Raw genomic sequence first — 5424 nt, forward strand, 5'->3', positions numbered from 1 at the left:
GAGGCAGGAGACTCACTTGAGCCCAGGAGTTGGAGGTTGTTGTGAGCTGTGATGCCATGGCACTCTGCCCAGGGGGATAGCTTGAGGCTCCTGTCTCCAAAAAAAAAAAAAAGAAAAAGTTAGGGATGGTTTTAAAGAAGAATTATATTTTTTTGGTAGATCAGGAAAAAAGAGTAAGACTATTTCAGGCAAATTAAGTCTTAAAATAATAAGTTGTCCTCAGCAAAAGAAGGATTTCTTTGTGTGTGTTTGGAGTAGGCAGAGTAGGGAGGGATAAGGTGTTTCAAATGCAGGTTTTATAATCATTCAGGTATGATGAAGCCAACAGATGAAGATATGACTTCCACTGACAAGATAGTTTGTTACTTACAGCTCCCAAGAGGCAGAGGCACATCATGCCACACTGGGTGACACAGGGAAGCACAGGGTGAGTCTGCAGAAATTAGCAGTAGACGAGGCAGTGCTTCCAATTTTGGCAAATCTCTGGACGTCAAAGCATTAGGACATTCAGAAAACAGAGAACATGATTGAGACCCAGGTAAGGGATAAAGTCTGAAGTAAGGATCAGATGTGAGGATCGTCTCTGTCTCTGAAGGGGAACCCCAGAGTGGGCAGCTCTGAATGGCCGCAGCTCCCATGGAGGAGGGGAATAGCGGCAGCCGAGTGCTGAGTCTAGCCCGGAGTCAGGAGAAGCTGCTGGGCTCCCTGAGCTGCAGCTGATGCCTGTGTCCTGAGCCCTTCGATCCCTGTCTGCTCTTCCCGGTCTTGAAACTATAAGGTCTGTTGAGTAAAGCATAAGGTGGCAGGCCCAAGTGGCTCTGATACAGCGCTTTACCTTACCACCCTTTGGTCATTTACTGAAGATCAAAATGTAGGTTAAATTCCTTACCTGGCTTCAGCTCCATATGGAAAGTGCAACATTTGTATTTTTTTTCTACTGTAATATGCAAATATCACCCCAAATAGTTACTGGAATTTAAAAGAGGGGGCTAGGAGACCTGTTTGTTTTGTAGCTAACAAATAATAACAGAGCATTTTCAGGAATTTTTGCTTAAAGGCAAATTTACAACAGGTTTTATGGAACATATTTAATGGGCATAAAGCAGAAAAGATGAGGCGTAGGCACTTCTGTCCCATGTTCAGGGGCCCCTTGTCATGTTTAGCGTCTTGATATACACTCTCCCTAACAGCCTTCTCAGCCCGGAGTCTTTAATCACATTACAGTTTTGCCACCTGGCAGGCATCCTTATTATCTCTCTTTTGCATCTAGAAAACTTAGGACTCAGGGCGTCTTCCCTGGAGGTGTATTAATTTTTCATCTGTAAAAAGATCTAGTATTTACCGGTCACTTTACATTCCTTGCCTTTTAAAAAAACCCAAGAACTCTGGGTCTGTCCAATCACTTTCCGCTCCACGAATAGTAATTCTTCATCTCAGTCCTCAAGTGTTGTCATCAATAGGTGATGATCTTAAAAACCCTGTGCAAAGAGTGTCTACAGTGTTTAAAAAGTACAGATTTAGTCCCACTGAAGGCGACATATCTTTAAGTGCATTTTATACCCCACAAGAACGCTTATATTGTAAGACATTGGAAGAATATGGATTTCAAGACTGAATGAAAATGTCCTTTTAATTATTTAACACATCTGCCGTGTTTATTTAAACAGTTCCTCCTCACCTACTTTGAGAACATACATAAAAAACGTTTTACTTTCCTCCCGTGTGCTACGTGTAATAATTTTGCACCCACCCAAGCTCTGAAGGAGCATCTGCGGCTGTCAGAAGGAGGTGCTCAGCAAGAATGAGGGCATCTTACTAACATTTCATGGCTGGAGAACAGGCACGTTTAAAAGGGAGGGTTTTGCTTCCTCAGCACCCGTCTGCTTTCCTCAGGCTGCAGCTGGTGAATGTCACAGGGAGAGCTTCTGCTCAGACCTTACTCAGATACGTCTTTTCACCTCCCTTCCTCTCTTTCCTCTCTTGTCACTTGGACTGTGGCCAGATGCCACTCCTGGTGGGTAGCAAACCTTCACCCCAGCGCTGTGGGAGCCCCGACCATGCTGGTGAACACTCTAACCCCATAGCAGGTCTGCGGCACAAGTAGCTCCTAATGCAAATAACCTGAGACGCACAATTAAAGTCAAATTTTAAATATTAGTATGTAAGAGAAATGTAAAAACAATAAAGAAATTGTGAGATTCACTATAAATGCATGACTTCCTAGGAAAGAAGCCAGTTACCATATATTGATTCAGGAGAGGCAGCATTATCTGTAGATGACATAGCTATCGATCTCAAAAATCTAGAAAAATCTACTGAAGAACTATTAATAATTAATAAGAGGGTTCAGTAACATAAAATAAACCTAGAAAAATGAGTGAATTTCTCATATACCTGCACTACCCCCCCCCCCAAATAAAAAGCCTCAGGGAGACAATTGCAGCTCACACAAAAACTCGCCGGCAACGTCCTATGTGCACGCATGCATGAAAATTCCAAGTTGACTGCATAAACAAATAAATTACATGCGGTAATAATAGGAGAAATAAAGAAGAGTACTGTTTAAAAAATAAAGCAAGGATGGATGTTTTCTAGCAGAGGAGCACAGTGAGAGAATGACAATTGCTCTAATCTTGCTTGGGGAAGATTTCAGTTTTTCTACACTTTTTTTTTATGCTATAACTTTAAGCTTGACCCTTGATAGGTGTCTGTGGCCTCTTGATAGGAGAGTCAAGAAAGAAAAACAAACAAACAAACAAAAACAACAACAGATCCCACCTAAGGCTAAGCTTCAGGACATGAATGACATACACATTCACACACAGCACCCCTTGCTGGCTTTCCCAGTTTCTCTCACATTCAAGCATCAGCTTCTGCCAACAGTGAGATATACATGGCAGGTTCTAAAGACAGTTCCATTTGGATATTTTCTTGGCAGCAATCTGTATACCAAAAGAGTAAATATATTTTTAAAGTTCTAGTTTGCCTTTTAACAACTTCAAATAAAATTTCATCCCTGCAGATTTGGCTACGTGAATTTTCAATCTGAAAGTGATCATTAAGATGACAATGATTGGTTTTCCTTAAATAACTAATACCTGCTGTTTTTAACTAAAAGTGAAAACCAAAAGTGAGCTTCCAAATCCCTTGTCTAATTTTGGAATGCTCTCATTGGTTTCTTTTTCTACGAGACATGATTGATCCCTAGTCATCACAGATATAGCCTTCTATTTCAAATTAAACTTTGAAGTACCATGAAATAATTTTGCCTCAAGATGGAGCTGTTATATTTTTAGGAGAGAAAACAATGCAGCACTTTGGTCTTATTTTAGAATTTTGTTATAATCCTGGGGAAAAGTTTTGACTATTTTCATAAAGAATAATAGAAGAGGGCAGTGCCCATGGCTCAAAGGAGTAAGGCGCTGGTCCCATATACCAGAGGTGATGGGTTCAAACCCAGCCCAGGTCAAAAACTGCAACAACAAATATATATATATAATAATAGAAGATTACCATTCCTCATCCTTTTCTTTTCTCTCTTAGTCTGGAAGACAGAAATTAATATTAAACAGAGGGGACATTGTGGGTCACTCCTTTATCTGTCCAATCTGCCACAGGCTTTTTCAAGGATATTTGGCATGAAGCAGCTTTTGATTCAGCTGCATAAAAAATGTACAGACATGGATAGAAATCCAGTGAAACCATAACTTGCCTTTAACAGACCTTCAATAAATATGATCATTTATAAATAGGGTTTTTTGTTTTGTTTTGTTTTTGAGACAAAGTCTCATCATGACACACTGGGTAGAGTCTGTGGTGTCACAGCTCACAGCAACCTCAAACTCTTGGGCATAATTGATTCTCTTGCTGCAGCCTCCCAAGTAGCTGGGACTACAGGCACCCACCAAAATACCTGAGTATTTTTTTATGGTAGTTATCACTGTTGTTTTTAGCAGGCCTGGGCCAGGTTCAAACCCACCAGCCCTGGTATCTATGGCCAGCACCCTAACACTGAGCTATGGGCACCAAACCTTTTTTTTGTTTTGTTTTTTATGTTTTTTTTTTTTTAAGGCAAGCATGAAAAAAAGTTTATTGAGCAAGAAAAAAGTAGGTTTGCAGAGTAAGAATAAGGTATAGGCTTACAGCAAGAGCCAGTCTTAGCAGTATTTCTTAGCAGCAGCTGATGTAAAAAGTCAGCTTGATAGAAGCTTAATTCATCAAATTTTAAAACCCTTGCTTATTCTAAGAACAAAGGAAGTTTTTGACAGGACTTTATATTTTTATTATGTTTATTTTGAGCTACTGAATTAAAATACAGAATTTCTATTCAACAGGTATAAACACTACACAACCTGTTTCTTTGCCACAATATTTGGTAGCTCTTCCTAACTGAAGATGGAGTCTCACTGAGCAACTTTCTGGTGCCTTGACCTGAGAGAATATTCTTATGAGGACTGCATAGGTTTCTTCCTACCTTCTCTCCAATCTTCAACATTTTTTATTCAATAATGAGAAGTATCCTAACTGAAAGGATTTTATGGGGGGGGAGAGGGACAGAGTGTCACTATGTTGCCCTCAGTAGAGTGATGTGCCATCACAACTCACAGCAATCCCAAACTCTTGGGCTTAAGTGATTCTCTTGCCTCAGTCGCCCAAGTAGCTGAGACTACAGGTGCCCACCACAACACCTGGCTATATTTTTGGTTGTAGATGCCATTGTTATTTGGGAGACATAGGCTGAGTTTGAACCGGCCAGCTCTGGTATATATGTCTGGCACCCTAGCCACTGAACTACAGGGGCCAAGCCTTAACTGAAAGGATTTTGTAACATGTAAAGTGATACTGAATCCTGATTACACTGCAGGAGAAATTATGCATTCTACAGTACAGTTGGAAGCAACCATAAAAATAACAATTATTATGCCTAATGGGCTGCCGTAAAATGCTGAATTATGGGAAAATTTGATGATTTTGCTTATCATGAAGTAATATTTATTGAAAATTTAGCATATAATTGAAAACAAGGAATCTTAAGTGGTACATGGCACAGCATCAATTTCTAATATAAATATAATGTTCTTGTTTTTGAAAAACAGATATCAAAACAGTTTTAAAATGTCTTGATACCAGAGCTTTCCACTATGTCCACGTGGATAGTGGACTGGTGGAGCAGAGTGAAATGAGGAACAGAGCTTTTCATTTTCCCCCATGTGCTTAATCCTGATCTTGTCCCCAAATTTCTAAATAAAATATCTTGGCTCCAAAATTACATCCCAATGTAACCTGACTTATACTGTTCCCTTATGCTTATTATGATTTATTCCACTCTGATTACTGAATGTTTTTGAAAATCGAATTAGATTTGATACCAAGTTCACAAAATAGATTATTTCATTTTTATTAATATTGAATTACCTTCACAAG

The sequence above is a fragment of the Otolemur garnettii genome, unplaced genomic scaffold (assembly GCF_000181295.1).
Source record: "Otolemur garnettii isolate 467f Iridium unplaced genomic scaffold, OtoGar3 scaffold00085, whole genome shotgun sequence".
NCBI lineage: Eukaryota > Metazoa > Chordata > Mammalia > Primates > Galagidae > Otolemur > Otolemur garnettii.